Source organism: Mixophyes fleayi, chromosome 3 (assembly GCF_038048845.1).
Source record: "Mixophyes fleayi isolate aMixFle1 chromosome 3, aMixFle1.hap1, whole genome shotgun sequence".
Classification (NCBI taxonomy): Eukaryota; Metazoa; Chordata; class Amphibia; order Anura; family Limnodynastidae; genus Mixophyes; species Mixophyes fleayi.
The window spans coordinates 242,570,648-242,589,826 of NC_134404.1; the positions used below are offsets into that span (position 1 = coordinate 242,570,648).

The 19,179-nt window shown below is 43.6% G+C and overlaps 1 protein-coding gene across 2 annotated transcripts in view; it reads right to left on the minus strand.

Moving 5' to 3' along the window:
* The window catches only part of RNASET2 (ribonuclease T2), a 104,889-nt gene extending 99,512 nt beyond the window's left edge, over window positions 1-5,377 (minus strand). Inside the window, exon 1 of one of the 2 annotated variants that reach the window (XM_075203362.1) lies at window positions 5,238-5,377. The gene's annotated coding sequence lies outside the window, so the exon portion shown is untranslated. Of the gene's footprint in view, window positions 1-4,643; window positions 4,954-5,237 lie in introns of those variants that run through there. The other variant, XM_075203363.1, reaches the window with a different exon arrangement.
* Between the last annotated feature and the right edge of the window lie 13,802 nt (window positions 5,378-19,179).

The following is a 19,179-nucleotide window of genomic DNA, read 5'->3' on the forward strand; positions in this document are numbered from 1 at the left end:
TGATGTCTATGCGTTCCAGACTTCAGGCTGCAATTGACTGCAAAGGATTTGCAACAAAGTATTAAAAAGTGAAAGTTTGATGTAGGATTGTTTAGTTTGTCCCATTACTTTTGGTACCTTAAACAGTGGGAGGCACATATAGAAACCGTTGTAATTCCTACACTGTTCACCTGATTTGGATGTAAATTCCCTCAAATTAAAGCTGAAAGTCTGCAGTTAAAGCATATCTTCCCCTCCCTTTAGATTGTTTGCTCCTTTGAGCAGGGCTCTCCTACCTTCTGTTTCCATCACTTTTAACTGCGCTCTCCAGCTACTCAGCTCACCTCCTCTCAATCCCTCTGCCCTCTGTCTCCTCTCGCTTCTCTCCGCTCCCCTCAGTGACTCTCAACCTGTCATCCGTGCCCACCCTCTTGGGCCATAGTTACCTGCCTGTACTCACTTTTCCCCTCCCTCCCTCTCTTTCATGCTGTCCCTGAGCCCCCAGAGTTATAGTGCTTACTGTTACTTGTACTGTGCTGTTTCACCTTGTACTGTGCCATTGTTTGTCCTTGTAGGGCGCTACGGGTACTTTGTGGCGCCCTATAAATAAAAATTAATAATAATAATAATAATAATAATAATAATAATAATAATAATAATAATCTTGTTTGTTTCATTTCAAATCCATTGTGGTGCTGTATAGAGCCCAAAATATGAGAATTGTGTCGATATCCCAATATTTATGGACTTGACTGTACATACTGGTCTGTGTCTGCTTGAATGTGAGGGTCCCTGCTGTTTTGCTCAGTCTCCATATATATTATACAAGGAGTGACCCTACATATAACAAATATATACACACACACCTTTCTCTGTCCTGAGCAACAATGGTAGAGCTCCTAATGAATATGATAATACCATAGTAAGTCCACCTAGAGCTATCTTCCAGTAACTAGACAGCTACCAGGACTTCTGCGTTAACACTAGGAATAAGTGCAGTCGCAAAGAGCATTAAGGACACTAGAGCAATAGAATGCTCAGACAGTCCAGGTTAAACAATCTGTGTACATCTGTGCAAATTCACAAGACAAAGTAGATTGTGACAGGTCATAGACAAAGACAGAAGGATAGAACTAGAAAGGTGACGATTTAGACAAAAAGTCAGCTACAGTCAGTAAAAAGTAGAGATGAGCGGGCTCAGATTCCGCTAATCCGAGCCCACCCGAACAGTGCGGATCAGAACGGGATCCGAGCACTGTTCGGATATTTCCGGCGGGCAAAAAAATGAAAACGAGGCTCTGTCGTCCAAGTCTTGCGTCGAATCTCGCGAGGGGTGGGAGGGAGGGCCCAGAACAATTCCATCTTGTACCTCTTTTTTTGGAATTATGTGCTCAAGCTACCTCGGTGCAACCTTTTGGCCTAAAAACAATATTGTGAGGTGTTCAGAATAGACTGGAAATTAGTGGAAATGATTGTTATTGAATGTTATTGAGGTTAATAATAGCGTAGGAGTGGAAAAAAAAAAACACAAAACTGGTTTTTAACACTTATGTTTTTTTCAAAATAAATCCGAATCCAAAACCTTAAATCCGAACCAAAACCTTTCGTCAGGTGTTTTGCGAAACAAATCCGAACCCAAAACCTCAAGCAAATCCGAATCCAAAACACGAGACATCAAAAGTGGCCAGTGCACATCCCTAGTAAAAAGTCACTAGAAGCACAACCGCAAATAACATGCAGCACCCAATTGCAGCACCCAATTTCAGAATATGCAGTTATACAAGTATTCCCTACAGACTGTCCACTTCTCCTGACATTTGCCTCCAATTTTATACACTTGGGGGTAAATTTATCAAGTTGTAGGTTTGAAAACGTGAAGATGTTGCCTATAGCTACCATATTATTTATTTAGTACATTCTAAAAAATGACAGCTAGAATCTGATTGGTTGCTATAGGCAACATCTCTACTTTTCAAAACCGTAGCTTGATAAATTTACCCCTTGGTCTTTAAAAATGGAATGTGCATGCAATGAAATTGCAACCTTATTGTTATGCATACCCTTATGATTTTTTTTTTTGATTTTTTTTTACCCAAACCTAAGGGTACTTTTACTTATCCTTTCTATTCTGCAGTTACATATATGCATGTCATTTTTTTTATCACTAGCCAGATGTTTGATTTTTATATGCTACATTTATGCACGGATTTGGTTTACAGGGGGATGTGTAATCAGTAAATCTCATTCAATTAGATTGTGATTGCATTTTGGGATAAGTCGAGGAAAAAACTGAAGACTTTCAAACAGTATCAGCTGTTGAACCAAATCTTTTAGTCATTTTGAGACAGACCAGGTGGTTATGTGTGGTTAATCTCCTTTTACCCCCTCATGTAATGCACACGCAGGGAGGGCATTTCATGACAAATTGGTTAATATCCAGTCTTGTTTTATGACTGTTTGTAAATTGTAAAGCCCTAAGGAGTATACTGGTGATATATAAATAACTGAGCTTTGCTAAATGTTGTTTGCCTGGAAAAACAAACTTATACTTACAGAAACATACCAACATGTTTTTAGCTATAAAAAAAACCTATACAAGTCAACATTTCAAATGTGAACTTGAAAGGTACCATGAAAAGTCTTGAAAGTACCATGAAAAATCTGAAAGATTTTGACAAAGTACAGTTTGTTATGTTTGACATCTTAAAAACAGCATACTGATTTAATGTGTCAAGTGTTTAATCATTTCAGAAAAAAATACATTAAGAAAGAGGAACTGCAGTCACAAGGGAATGCCCACCGAAAGAGTGAAAGGCAAGTAAAAGGATTAGATGCTAAAACCCACACAATAAAGTATTCTAGAAAACTGCAGACTAAATCAATTTTCAAAATATATGCTACCGAACCAGTTTAGATCCCACTAAAATCAAGCACCTACCATGACTTAGCAAATAATCAGAGTTAAAATCATAATCTATACACCTACTTCCACTGGGCAAATCGGCGTTGTCTCAAGGTTCCCAGTTAACATAAAAACGTCAATAGCTATTTACCCAAAAGCAAATGTCACACACACAGCCTGGGGGAGAAACAATCCTTTATTATGGTCCTAAAAGCATTTTACATACCTGGGAATTCAAATCCCCAAAATTCCCAACAACCTTTACTCGCTAAATATCACTACAGATATTAAAGGATCTATCCGGTGAACTAGAGTTGATTTTGTCTTATTTGAGTAGGGCAGTTTTAATTAAGATGATCTCCTTCTCTAGAAAAATATGCTTAATCCAATCTCTATTCTATTTCTCACCATGAGAGACATTAAGTTTATTCACTCCCTCTTCTGTAAATTCATCAAAAGTTGTTGGAAGGGTAAAGATTAGCATGAGAAACTTGCAGCAATCTAGAACAAACAGGGACATTAATTTCCCCAATATCACAGACTATAACCACGCACCAATCTTAAAATATTTTAGAGACTGGTAACAAACAAAATGTTAATGCAAACACTTGGCACCATATAAATGAAAGTATAATTGTGTGCCATTATATTTTGTCGGTTATCTATTTGATAATGTCTATGTGTTAAAAACGCAGACACAAAACAATTTATTTATTTTTTTCAAAATTACACCTATTGACCACACATTTCTAAACTGTAGCTTAAATTGTTAAAAATACACTTTTGACTTTTCTAGACTGCCTAATTGGACACAAGTGTGGGTTGGAGGAGCATGAGCACTGCTTGGTTTTGTAATTTTCAGTGTGCAGCATAGTAATCTGTATTGTTATTAATTTGCACGGAAGCCTCATGCATAGTGTAGATGCTGCACATATATGGTGTATAAGGGACTTAAGCCTTATTGTGTGCACTAGTTTTAAGTACTTTATTTAATGTTTTCATATTTTGACCAAAACATTAGGAGAAAGCATGTTTTTCGGTGTTTGTTTGTTTGTATTTCTTTATACAAAATAAAAATGTGAGGCCCAAGCATTCCTCAATTCTGAAGAGAAAATACAAGTTTCCCTAGCTCAAGTATTTCATAAAATGCCCTCTGAATAGGGTGTCACAATCCATGATGCCCCTAAGCAGATGTCAGAATAAGTCCCACCAAATCCACAATACTATCAAAATTCTGACTTCAACCACAAAAGCTCTTTTGTAAATGGCTATGGGGATGACAAAAAAAAAACATTGTACCATATACAATCAAACAACTGATACAGCAAAATCACTTTTTATGTTTCTTTCTGATATAACAGCAGAGATGCCCATGTAATATCATAAGTTCTTGTATGACTTCTTACCACCTGAGGTAACCAGAGTATAGAAGCAGTGCCTCTAGAATGATATACCAACAGAGGTGGTAATCATATAATACTATCAGTGGCCATATTACTAGTACCAGTATAGGCACTTGCATTTTACCACCACTGCCCATACTATATCCAGAGTCCACTTGGTTATACACCATGACCATGCATATTACCAACAGTGTCCATGACTATGCCAGCAGAAAAGGATGTCCCCATACTAACAGTAATGCCCATGAATACACTGCCAAAAGTATGTGGCCATAAACAAGCAGGAGTGACTATTGTCCTATCAGCAGTGATAGTGTGCACCCATAGCAGCATTGCTTAATCACAATTATTTTACTTACCCAGGTTCAGAAATGTTTGCCAACGCTTGCACCTGATCTTGTTAATATCGCTTTTCAGGATTCAGTTTGATATCACAGTGCCTGGTAACACTGGGATTTTGGGGTGTAGGAAGGAGCAATGAGAAAGGGTAGAGCTTTTTCTAAATTGTGTATCCTACAACTTGCAAAGATGTCATACTGCTTCAGTATCAACAGCCAATTGGTACAGATTCCTTAATCATAATACCGGCTAATAAGAGGAAATTCAGCACCCATAATTTAAAGCTTTGTGATCATCACTTACGTATTTTGCGCGTTAAACATTAATTAAATAATTGATATGCTGTTTTACTCAATCGATGTCACTTACATATGTGGAACAAATGTGCATCTATTCCTACAGTTTGCTGCTACTGAGAAGTCTGCTTACTGACATCTGCATTTAATCAGTCTACATAATGCCTATTTACGGTATTAAGTTATTTCGTTGCAATTAAAAGCAACATCATAACTCAGTTTGATCACAGGCGCACCAAATAAGATTACTAGTCTGCCCCTATGTCTCGCAAATAAAGGCGGAAGCACACATTGGAATAATGCAACTATTTTACTTACTACGCGTCTGATATAGTTCGACACACGTTCCTCAAAGCAGACTGTAATTCTCTCTAATTCACAATAATGGTTGACAAGTCAGGAACTCCCAGAAATCAAAACTTGCACCTCCCTGAAAACCGCCTACTTCCTCTTCTCGCTGACAACCAGTTGTGCATATCATACTGCCATCTAGGGATGTTCATCGAAATCGCAGCACAACTGTAAGGGTTGCTCGTATGTAGAGGCTTAAACAGAAATCACATACAGTATTATGACCACTTTTATAAGTAACGTTTAGATCATTTGGTAATAAAAAAACAACTTTAATGAGAATGGTTTTCATAATTTGGAAATAAAACACTGCTCAGAATATGTGATTGTGCCGTGAGTCACAGGTACTGGGTTGTAGTACGACTTTCACAACTGATTAAAAATAAGAAGAGGAAGTATGAATCTCTTCTGATACTTATTTGTACAGCCAGATAATACTGTACTTCTGCTATTTATTCTTGTGTACCAACAGAATTCGAGACATGTTAACATCACTGCGTCAGTGCTCTGCCTCTGAATTTCTCACTTCTTCTATTCTTAATTATTTAGGAAAATACATGCTGTACTTATGGGTAATGGGTTTTTTCTTCTGCATTGCTGTATAACCAGTTGTGTGTTTTTTTTTAAAATTAGTTTATTCTTTTGTGTGTGAAACACACACACACACACACACACACACAACAAAAAGTTTATAGAATTACACTTTTATACCTTCAAAGTGTAATTCTAGATCTATAGCACAGCAAAAGGTAAGGGTGAAAACAGGAACTGCAGGGGCGGGGCCAAACGCTGTGATTCCCGGTGAATCGCAGCGTTTTGGACCTAATTCTGCTCACTTCACTAGGAAATGGGCAAATCAAGGAGATTGCCACACTCTCCCGGGAGTCCATGAGACTCACGCGAAATGCGGGAGTCTCCCAGACATTCCGGGAGAGTTGGCAAGTATGGTATATATATATATATATATATATATATATATATATATATACACATACAGGGCCGGACTGGGACTAAAAATCCGCCCTGGCATTTCAAGTACACAGGCCCACCTCAGTTTCAGCAAGAAAGAAACTGTGTGCAGCCACGCGGCGGCAGCGCCGAAAAGGGCGTGACCATATTGTGTTGTAGGTGTGGCCAACATGGGGCATTGATACATACATTATAATAAAACATTACATTTATCACGCTCTCCTAGCCACATCACACCATCTCCCCAGGCACATTATGACACCGCCAGCCCACTGTACTTATCTATGCTTCTGGTGCTGCTGACTCATAATTTAATTTCCGGTCCAGTGTGCAGGGCAGGAATCAAGCAGTGCAGTGAGGCTCTGATTCTAACCATCCAGCCTGGCCCCGGGCTTTCAGGCAGGTTACATCCCACCTGCCACAAAGTGACCATAGATATATACAACAGTCTCTTCACCTGTTTGTTAGTTTGCACACTGAAAGCGGTACTCTTCTGCCACCTAGAGGCTCCTCACTGCTACTATACTACATTTTTGTCTCTAATTCTGAATGGCGGCCTGATTTGTTGGCTATACTGCCTAAGCGGATTCCTGGAATTGCGGGCAAAACGCTCCCCATCTCGACTACCTGAGGGCGGCCGTTTAGTGCCAGGGACCTACTCTTCAGGAGATCTGACTCAGCTTTCGGCCATTATGTGAATTTTACTATGCTGCCCGACCCTGGGTAAGACCCCTTTCACCTAAGCTGTGTTCAGTGTGCGATCTTGTTTTAAGCCCTCACCATACCCTGCCTCTCTTACCTCATTCCTCATTCAACCACCGAGCCTATTTGTTAGCCCACACCATGAGGTAAATGTATCAAAGTGCGATTTTGCAACTCTAGCGATTTTCTCGGGAGAGTTGAAACTCGCCGATGTATGAAGCTGAGATTTCATGCAAAATCGCCAGAGTTCTGTTTCTGTCAAAATCGCTACTTGCAAAATCGCCAGAGATCAAACTCCCGACTGTTTGCCACTGCAGCTATACAGCTCTCAAATGTATGAAGCTGCGAGTTAGCAAACTCAGGAGAGTTTGCTTCAAAACACGCCAGATACAACACGCTGCTTGATAGCAGCGTGTTGTAGAAACACATCACTGTTACACTGCCTTGGCAGTGTTAACATGTTAAAGAATAGATAAAAGTTGAAAAAAAAAAAAGCGTGAGGTCCCCCCACTATTCATGCTTAACCCTAGTGCTGCCTGACTAGTGCTGGTCCCGTGAAAATCGGGGAAAAATTTTGCGTGGGGTCCCCCCGATTTAAAATCGGCGATTTTTACTTTACCAGCACTAGCAAACCAGCCAGGGTTGGCGGCACTATAGCAGGGGAACGCGCGGCAGGGGTCCCCCTGCCATAATGACTAACCAACCCTAGACTGTTCAGAGCTGGGCTGGATTCCCTAGGGAGTGGGGTCCGCCGAAAAAAATGAGCGGGCCCCCCCCTAGAAAGAACCAGCCCAGTGCTGATAGCACTAGGGCTCTTCCTACTACCCCTGGGCTGTGGGTAGTAAGGTAATACGGCGAAAAAGTATGAAAAAAATAAACGGGCGCCATTTTGTTTTGTGGAACTACAAGTCCCAGCCAGCCAGGTTGCCAAAAACAGTGTGGCCATGCTGGTGCTTGTATAACTACAAGCACCAGCATACCCACGGCAGCCAGGGCATGTTGGCACTTGGAGAACCACAAGTGCCAACATGCCCTGGCATCCCTGGCTTGCTGGGACCTGTAGTACCACAAAAAAAAGTTAAATAAATAACAACACCCTTGTAAATACCACACATATTTATTAAAAATAAAAACCCCACAATAAATACACTAACCACCCTCATTAAAACCACATCTATTTATTAAAAATAAAAACACCCCAAATACTCACCAAAGATGTCTTCTTTCTCCTTCCAAAGTTCCAGGCTTGCCCCAGTCCCAGCAAATTTGTACTTCCAAAATGGCTTGAAGAAATTTAACATCACGTCGGCCAGAAGGGCCCCATATTTGTAACATCCCGAATCTTTGTTCTTGATTGTAGAAAAATAATAAAAGTCTTTATCCGCCGCAAACACCTCCTACTATGTAGGAGGTCCGAACCGCAATAAACTTACGTTCATTGCGTAAGCTAAAACTACAGTATAATGTGATTTTCCCACGCTAGTCGGGGAATCACCTAATACTGTACCTAGAGCTTACGCAAGTAACGTAGCTCATTGCGCATGCGCAACGCTACTTGCGTAAGCTGTAATACAGTAAATACAGGTCCCAGCACTAGCTCCGGCAGCTGTATGACAGGGCCAGTGTAACAGTGATGTGTTGACAACTCACTGTTACAACACAGGAGAGTTTGCCAAACACAGGAGAGTTAGCTAAACTCGGGAGTGTTTACATCGCTCAAAATCGCCAGAGATGACCAGCGATTTTGAACATGAGTGTCAAAATTGCAGCTTCGTACATTTCCAGTTTGTTTTTTTTAAAACTCGCAGGTAAACACTCGCGATTTGCCGCGATTTAAACACGCTGGCAAACTCGCACTTTGATACATTTACCCCCATGTCTACTAAACCAAAGAAAGTGACATCGGGAACATTAGCAAATTTCTTTGGATAAAAATCTAAACCCTCTTCTCCACAATCCACACATCAGGGGGCATTGGGTTCCTCATCTTCGGAAGTGGAATTAGACCCTCAGATTCAAGCAGTAATGAATGGCCTTCTGGAGGGGGAAAAGGCAACTTTCTACCAGGAAACTGACAAAAATGGTCAACGAGTTCAAAACCGAGCTGAACTTGTTGGGCAACAGGACAGATGCCCTGGAATCAAAAACTGATGATATTTGCCGATCCCATTCTGGCTTTGATAAGGAACTTTCCTGCCTTTGTGACAAAGTTGAAACTTTGCAAGAAAAACAGGAGGACTCTGAAATCGGTCCCGCCGTAATAATATCTGTGCTAGAAATGTGGCTGAAGAAGTTGGCTCTGCGGATCTCCAAGCGTTCCTTAAGGCCCTTTTCCTGCACTTGCTTCCGAATATCTCTGATGTTCACTGTCTTATGGACCCATCATTGCCCGAGAGCTAAACCTACCAGCGGACAACCTCCTCGAGATATCATCGTGCCTTTGCATTACTTCCGCACCAGAGACCGCATCCTCACAGCTAGCAGGGACCAACCTGTGGTCTCTTTTCGGGACATGGACATCCAATTATTCGAGGATCTCGCTCCTTCTACGATACAAAAATGGAGAGACCTTCACCCAGTCACTAGCATTCTTCGCCAGCACAATATCCGATACCGCTGGTGTTTCCCATTCCAGCTTCAAGTCTCCGCTGCCAATTCCTCTCATTTTATTAAAACGCTGGACCAAGGTCAGAATCTTGTGGCCAAGCTAGGCATTTTTCCCGAGGTGCTTGCTCCTCATTCCACACCTCCTCAGGCCCAATGCCCAGCGCTCCCTCAACCCAAATGGTCCCGTGCTTCTGGACGACGTTCTCGGGATGCAGAGCCACCTTGATATGTTTATACTAGTGCATGTATTTCTCTATAACTGCCTTCTTTTTCAGGTGGACTTTTAACATCAGTTGGAACTCATTACCATGTCTGTTTATCTTTGGTTTCTCCAGCTCTTTAAAGGCACCAAGTATATTACTCAGTCTGGCTCTCTTTGAATATGTCCTGTTAAGGTAATTTCCAGAATAAATAAATATTGTCCAGTCCAATTGAAGATTTTGCAATAAAAAGAGATTTTACTTCATTTTTAGATCTTACATAGTTACCAGCCTGCAGACCAGGATTCTTAGCAGAGTGTCTGCACTCAATTGAATGCAGGTCAATTTAAAAACTTTTACAAGTGGGTGTGTGTCACGGTTCCTACGAAGAGACTCGGCAGATGTACCGTAGTAAGAGTGGTAATTATAATAAGGAAAGGCAAAGGAGATGATGCAGTTCGTTGTAACTCTGCAGACCACTATGTGGTGTTAAGTTCAATAGAATGAGCGTCAGCTCTGTAGACAAACGTAGGGACGATGTTCGTAGATGAGCGTCAGCTCTGCAGGCAACTATGTGGCAGAGAGTCCAGTAGAATGAGCGTTAGCTCTGCAGACCACTATGTGGTAAAAGGTTCAGTAGAATGAGCGTTAGCTCTGCAGACCACTATGTGGTAAAAGGTTCAGTAGAATGAGCGTTAGCTCTGTAAACAAATGTAGGGACGATGTCCGGAAATGAGCGTCAGCTCTGCAGACCACTATGTGGTGGAGAGTCCAGTAGAATGAGCTGTTAGCTCTGCAGACCACTATGTGGTAAAAAGTTCAGTAGAATGAGTGTCAGCTCTGTAGACAAACGTAGGGACGATGTCCGTAGATGAGCGTCAGCTCTGCAGGCCACTATGTGGCGGAGAGTCCAGTAGAATGAGCGTTAGCTCTGCAGACCACTATGTGGTAAAAGGTTCAGTAGAATGAGCGTTAGCTCTGTAGACAAACGTAGGGACGACGTCCGGAAATGAGCGTCAGCTCTGCAGACCACTATGTGGTGGAGAGTCCAGTAGAATGAGCTGTTAGCTCTGCAGACCACTATGTGGTAAAAAGTTCAATAGAATGAGCGTCAGCTCTGTAGTCAAATGTAGAGACGATGTCCAGAGATGAGCGTCAGCTCTGCAGACTAGGATGGAAGAGAATAGCTGGAAGCTAACAGGAAGCCACTTCTATCACCAGGAGGTGACTCAAAGAACAGGCACTGTAGGTAAGGAGGAAGTGCCTTTTAAACTAAGCGCCATTAGAATCCACCAATGAGAGGAGAGTAGAAGTTTTAAAGAAGCTGTCAGGTCTGCGCATGCGCAGACCCGAATCCAAGATGGCGACGCCCAGGACGGAGCGGAGCGCCGGAGCCAGGTAAGTCTGCCGGGTGTCGGGTGTGCTGCCCGCACACCCGGCGTGTGATAGTACCCCCCCCTTTAAAGATGGGCACCGCACGTTTATTGCAAGGTTTTAAGGGAAACTTCTTGTGGAATTTATCCAGCAGGTAGGGAGCGTGGATGTCGGAGGCGCGCACCCAAGAGCGCTCTTCAGGGCCGAAGCCCTTCCAGTCAACCAAGTATTTCAAACCGCCTTTACAATTTTTTGAGTCCAAGATTTGTTTGAGTTCGAACTACTCCTCTTGATGGGCCCCTGGAGTGATGGAAGGAGCTACTGATGTAAATCGATTAATTTTCAGAGGTTTTAATAGAGACACATGGAAGGAGTTGACAATACGAAGAGATACCGGTAAACGCAACTTGAAGCAGACTGGGTTAATGATTCCCGAGATACTGTATGGACCAATAAATCGCGGAGCCAATTTCATGCAGGGGACTCTGAGGCGTATATTCTTGGTGGAGAGCCACACCCTATCACCGATCTTGAAGGTGGGAAGAAATCTACGCCTTTTATCTGCAGCCAATTTGTAACGTGTAGAAGTCTTTTTAAGACAAGCTCTTACTTGCGTCCAAATGGAAAGGAATTTGTTGTATAGAGAATTGGCTGCGGGCACCTGGGTGGGTGGGAGGGGTGCAAATTCAGGAAGAGATGGATGATGTCCATAGACCACCAGGAAAGGGGATTTAGAAGAAGACTCATGGAAGGCGTTGTTATGGGCAAATTCCGCCCATGGTAGAAGATCTACCCAGTTATCCTGGTTGGCGGTAGAAAACATCCTGAGGTAGGTCTCCAAATCCTGGTTCACCCTTTCGGTCTGTCCATTGGATTGAGGATGATATCCAGATGATAAACTCAGTTTGATCCCCAATAATTTGCAGAGAGCTCTCCAGAATTTGGAAACGAATTGCACACCTCGATCTGAGACTATGTCGAGTGGACAGCCATGTAGGCGGAATATTTCCTTGACAAAGTGGGATGCCAGGACTGGAGAGGATGGAAGACCCGGAAGTGCAGTGAAATGGGCCATTTTAGAAAATCGATCTACTACCACCCATATGACGGTGCAGTTCTTACTAGGTGGGAGATCGGTAATAAAATCCATACTTATATGGGTCCATGGTTCATGAGGTATGGGCAATGGACGTAGTAAACCAGCGGGAGACTGATGTGTGGACTTATTCTGAGAACAAACGCTACAGGCGGAGACAAAGTCCTTAACGTCAGTGTGAAGACTGGGCCACCAGTAGTTTCTGGATATCAATTCAATGGTCTTGCGGGTACCAGTATGTCCAGTGAAAATGGTAGAGTGATAATGTTTCAGCAGTCTATGGCGAAGATTAGGAGAAACAAAACTTCTCCCCGGTGGGGGTTTAGAGGGTTTAAACTGAGTAGCTAAAACTAGGCATTTAGGGTCCAGAATGGGATGGACAGGATCCTCCTCCGTGACTTCATGAGTAGAAAAAGCACGAGAAAGAGCGTCAGCTCTCTTATTCCTAATGCCAGGTTTAAAAGTAATGCTAAGTTCGAAGCGAGAAAAGAATAAAGACCAGCGTGCTTGTCTGGGGTTTAAGCACTGCGCGGTTTGGAGGTAGAGCAAGTTTTTATGGTCCGTGAAGATAGTCACTGGATGTAGTGCTCCCTCAAGGAGATGTCGCAATTCCGTTAGTGCTGCTTTGATTGCCAAGAATTCCTTATCCCCTATGGTGTAGTTCCTCTCAGCAGGGAGGAATTTTCTAGAGAAAAAGGCACACGGATGGAATTGGTTCAGAGGAGATTTCTGTGAAAGGACGGCCCCGATGCCCATATTGGAGGCATCAATCTCCAGAAAGAACGGAGAGGAAACATCCGGTTGTTGGAGGATAGGTGCAGAGACGAAAGCTTTTTTCAAGAGGTCAAAGGCCTCGATCGCAGCTGAAGACCAGGATTTAGGGTTGGAACCCTTTCGAGTTAGAGCCACAATAGGTGCCACGATGGTAGAGTAGCCCTGGATGAAGCGCCTATAGTAGTTGGCGAATCCGAGAAAACGTTGAATAGGTTTCAGCCCAAGGGGAAGAGGCCATTCTAAAATTGCTTTGACTTTATCTGGGTCCATTTGTAATCCGGATCCAGAGACGATGTAACCCAGAAACAGCATCTGAGGGAGCTCGAAGAAGCACTTTTCCAGTTTGCAAAAGAGTTGATGACGTCGTAATCTTGACAGAACTTCCTTCACATGCTTACGGTGAGAGGTGATGTCAGGAGAGAAAACCAAAATATCGTCTAGATATACCACGACACAGAGGTAGAGAAGATCTCTAAATATCTCGTTGATAAAACTCTGAAACACGGCGGGGGCGTTGCACAGCCCAAAGGGCATTACAAGATATTCGTAATGCCCATCGCGGGTATTAAAAGCCGTCTTCCATTCGTCTCCTGCTCTGATCCTGATGATATTATAAGCGCCCCGCAGATCTAGCTTGGTGAAGATCTTAGCTCCTTTGATGCGATCAAACAGTTCTGTGATAAGCGGAATGGGGTATCGGTTTTTGACTGTAATGGCATTTAACCCACGGTAATCGATGCAAGGTCTTAACGATCCATCTTTTTTCTTAACAAAGAAAAACCCTGCTCCCGCCGGTGATGAGGAGGGTCGGATAAAGCCTCGGGAGAGGTTTTCTTTAACATATTCTGACATAGAAGAGGTCTCAGGTATGGAGAGTGGATACACTCAACCTCGAGGAGGTATTTTGCCCGACTGCAGTTCAATAGGACAGTCCCACGAGCGATGAGGCGGCAGATGCTCAGAGCGAAGCTTGTCAAAAACGTCTAAAAAGGAATGATATTGCTTGGGCAGAATGGAGACTTTGGTATTAGAGGAAGTAGAAATGGAGCCAATAGGTTGGACCGGAGTCAAACATTTCAGGCGACAAGTAGGGCCCCAAGACAGAATCTGCGAGGTGGACCAGTCAAGTTGAGGGGAGTGCTGCTGAAGCCATGGTAGACCCAGGGTGACGGGAGTAGTAGTAGACGGCAGCACGTGAAAGGTAATTACTTCTCAATGTAATGCTCCTATTTGAAGGACGATGGGTTTGGTTTTTACGGTACCATTAGCTATATGGGAGCCGTCGATGGCCGTGATGGAAACAGGAATTTCTAATGTTACAGTTGGTATAGAAACCTGCGAAATTAAAGAGAAAGAGATAAAATTTCCGGCTGCTCCAGAGTCCAGCATATCAGAAGTGTGAATGGGACCACAGGGACCGTGAAGGGTAATAGGGAAGGAGCAGACATTAGGAACACCAAAGGAGGGAGAGGTTTTGGAAAGCCCTAATCTGACCTCTCCGGAGCAGGTTAGGGTCTGGCATTTCCCGACCTCTTGGAGCAGGCATTCAGTAGATGATCCGGATCCGCACAATAAAGGCACAACTTATTCCTTAATCTTCTATCACGTTCCTCTGGAGTTAATCAAGAGCGCCCGATTTGCATGGGTTCCTCCATTGTTACCGGATGAGTGAACCGAGGTGCGAGTCTGGCGGAACTACGCCGAGAGGAATCCTTCTCTGAAGATCTTTCGCGGAAATGTAGATCCACACGGTTACATAGCGAGATCATGGCATTTAAAGTGGTGGGAAGTTCTTGAGAAGCCAAAGTGTCCTTGATTCTGTCAGATAGCCCCTGCCAGAAGGTGGCTACTAATGCTTCGTTGTTCCACCGTAACTCTGACGACAATGTTTGAAATTGAATAACATACTGGGCCACTGAGCGAGATCCTTGACGCAGGCGAAGAATACTAGATGCTGCAGAAGTAACCCTTCCTGGTTCGTCAAAAATCCTGCGAAAAGCGGCAATGAAGGCAGCACTGTCCGCCAGGATCGGGTCATCAAGTTCCCAGAGAGGTGAGGCCCAGGCTAAAGCTTGACCAGAGAGCAAGGATATTAGGTATGCTACTTTTGAGCGCTGGGTAGGAAAATTCTGTGGTTGGAGTTCAAATTGTATTGAACACTGGTTCAAGAACCCACGGCAGGTGGCAGGATCTCCATCAAATTTGGAAGGAGTTGGAATCCGAAGAGACGAATTGGAAGCAGCTGTGGGAACAGGTGCCGGTGAGCTGGCCGCTTGAACAGGTGGTGATGCTTGTAGTGAGTCAAAACGAACAGCAAGACTCTGGAAGCCCTGTAATAGCTGTTGTTGGACCACATCTTGTTGCTCTACCCGGTCGAGCAAGTGCTGAAGTATATCCTCAGCAGAGGGTTGCACGTTAGATTCTGTCATATTAATGACAACATTATTTGGCCTGTTCTTACTGTCACGGTTCCTACGAAGAGACTCGGCAGATGTACCGTAGTAAGAGTGGTAATTATAATAAGGAAAGGCAAAGGAGATGATGCAGTTTGGTGTAACTCTGCAGACCACTATGTGGTGTTAAGTTCAGTAGAATGAGCGTCAGCTCTGTAGACAAACGTAGGGACGATGTCCGTAGATGAGCGTCAGCTCTGCAGGCCACTATGTGGCGGAGAGTCCAGTAGAATGAGCGTTAGCTCTGCAGACCACTATGTGGTAAAAGGTTCAGTAGAATGAGCGTTAGCTCTGTAAACAAACGTAGGGACGATGTCCGGAAATGAGCGTCAGCTCTGCAGACCACTATGTGGTGGAGAGTCCAGTAGAATGAGCTGTTAGCTCTGCAGACCACTATGTGGTAAAAGGTTCAGTAGAATGAGCGTTAGCTCTGTAGACAAACGTAGGGACGATGTCCGGAAATGAGCGTCAGCTCTGCAGACTAGGATGGAAGAAAATAGCTGGAAGCTAACAGGAAGCCACTTCTATCACCAGGAGGTGACTCAAAGAACAGGCACTGTAGGTAAGTAGGAAGTGCCTTTTAAACTAAGCGCAATTAGAATCCACCAATGAGAGGAGAGTAGAAGTTTTAAAGAAGCTGTCAGGTCTGCGCATGCGCAGACCCGAATCCAAGATGGCGACGCCCAGGACGGAGCGGAGCGCCGGAGCCAGGTAAGTCTGCCGGGTGTCGGGTGTGCTGCCCGCACACCAGGCGTGTGATAGTGTGTTTACAAAATGATGTCATCACAGAGGTCAATGGCTTACAATAAATCCCGGATCTATTTTCTCAGAAGAGATATTTGCACAAGATATAGTTCCTAGCCTTTTCACAGTATTATACCAGCAATTCCTCAATATAATAATATGTATTATAACAATAATATATAATAATATTGCAAATCAGGTTGCTGACACTAAATGTTATTATTATTATTATATATACAACTTCAACAGTCCATTGGATTTGTTTAGTTTTCAGTACTTCATAATGTGTTGCCTTCCTATAATCACCGATACTACTAGAAGTTTCATTGTTTTGTTTGCACTATATTGCCCTTTGACTTGCTAGAGAGCTAAAATCACCCCCCTCCCTTATGTTGTTTTTTTTTTTATCAGCTTACCACTCTTCTACTATATACAGTTCTCATCTACAGAACATTCCATAATAGTGTGCATTGGTTTATATGAGGCTTTGTGGTCCTATCCTTCACAGCTTTGCCTCCCCACCCTACTCCCTAATGGGCTGATGTACCCTTTCTCCCCCCCTTACCTTATTTTGCCCTTTCCCCTCCCTCCCCTCCTATCTCTATATATTTCTAAGTGGTTTATTGATATGTTATATTCCCTCTGCACACTGTTCTATGGCAGGAATTATTCTTTTCTTGAAAAAGTCTTTTCATTGGGTCTCCCTGGGTTTCGGTGGCTTCTTTTGCTGTCCAAGTCCTAGGACCACCCCCCACACACCCTCAAACATTGTTGACTTTGCAAAAGTTTTGGTTTTTGATAATGTCTTTGAATCCTCTCAGGATTCCTTTTACTCAGGGTTTTTTCACCCAATTGGGCTGCTTTTCTCTTTCTTCCCCTCCTCTTTCTCTAGTGGCTATGATCCATCTCTCTCCAACTAACTAATTGGCTATATTCCTCTTATAGGTGTCCAGTGCCATTATTGAGATATGGCCCCTTATTACTGCCATGGCTTTGAAGATTTTCTCTGTCAACGTGAACGCCTCAACTCTCCACGTAAACGCACAATTCTTTTGGGACCCAGTAGGAGAGAATGAGCAGACATCGTATATCTACAAGAAACTCATTTCACTGGAGTCCATTCGCAATTTCAGGGTAAGCAGTTCTCTCAGACCTTCTTTGCCTCAGCGGATTGCAAGAAACGGGGCGTTGATATTTTGATACATGGTAAAGTCCCCTTTCTTCATTCCAAAACCTACTCAGATCCAGAGGGCCACCTTCTGCTAGTGAGCGCCACTCTCCGTTCTGCCCCTGTCACTCTGATTTCAGTATATGCTCTGAACCAGAGACAAAAACCAAAATTTTTAAACACATGAGCGGTTGGCGCAGTGTCATATCATTATTGGCGGTGACTTTAATGTTATCCTTGACAGGTCTCCTCCCTCCTCCTCCCGACAGAGCACTCCCCCCTTTCCAGATTCCACTTGCTTGTCCTTGCTGCTTTCACATCACCACCTATATGACTTATGGATGCTCTGTAATGCAGATGCTAGGGACTACACTCATTTTTATGCTCCTCATCAACTTTACACATACATAGATATGTTACATGTCTCGCATACACTTACCCATCATGGCAGGCATAACCCCCCCTCACCTGGACTGATCATTCGGGCGTATTCTTCCTTCTAGATCTCCTTAAACCGCCCCGTATCGTAGTAGATGGCGTTTAGACACTTTTACTTGTTTAGATATTAAGACTACCATTACTAACTACTTTTTGGAGAATTCAACCCCTGACGTGGCCTCAGAAATGGGAGGCTCATAAAGCTACTTTACGGGATCAACTGATTAGTCAGTCGGCGGCTGTTAGGAAAAAAGTGAAAGAGGAAGTCTCCTCCTTGGAACTTAGAATAGCCTTGCTTCTCACGCAGCACCAAACCCACCATAACCCGGCCCTGCTTTCTCAGATAGACTCACTGAAAGGTCAACTAAACACCCTTCTCTCCAATAGGGCAGCCATCACAATGCAGAAACTCCAACAACGTTACTATGATAAGGCAGATAAAGCCGCCTCTGTATTGGCTAGAAAACTAGTCATGCATCATATTGATAAAATACGACAATCCCCCTCAGGGGACATCACTTCTGATCCATCAGCAATTGTTAGTGAATTCAGGGAGTTTTATTCCTCTCTCTCCAATCTCGATACGCCTCCCCCCCGTGAGGACCCCCTGACTCCCACCCTGACTAACTACCTTTCATCTACACCCCTTTCCAGGGCCGGACTGGGACTAAAAATCAGCCCTGGCATTTATAGCACACAGGCCCACGTGTTGTGAGCTCCATGCACTATATTGTTGCGCGTTGCTGGTGCTGTACAATATGATGTAGTATGAGTAGTGTGTGTGAGGGGGGTATTTATTTCTCCTAATGACCCTCAACATTACATTGTTAGCACCCCAATTACATCAATAAATACCATGACAATACATTATTAGTGCCCAAATTACAGCAATAAATAACCCCGCACACACACTCATATAACATCAATCACCCCCACATTACAGCAACCGGCATCACCCCCCACATTACAGCGTCCAGCATGCCCCCCCACATTACAGAATCCAGCATAACCCCCCACATCACAGCATCCAGCATCACCTCCCACATTACAGCGTCCAGCATCACCTCCCACATTACAGCATCCAGCATCATCCCCCACATTACAGCAACCAGCATCCCCTCCCACATTACAGCATCCAGCATGGCCCCCCACATTACAGTACCCAGCATCACCTCCCACATTACAGCATCCAGCATGACCCCCCACATTACAGCGTCCAGCATCACCCCCCACATTACCGTAACCAGAATCACCCCCCACATTACAGCGTCCAGCATCACTCCCCACATTACAGCAACCAGCATCACCCCCACATTACAGCAACCAGCATCACCCCCCACATTACAGCAACCAGCATCAACCCCACATTACAGCAATACCCTCT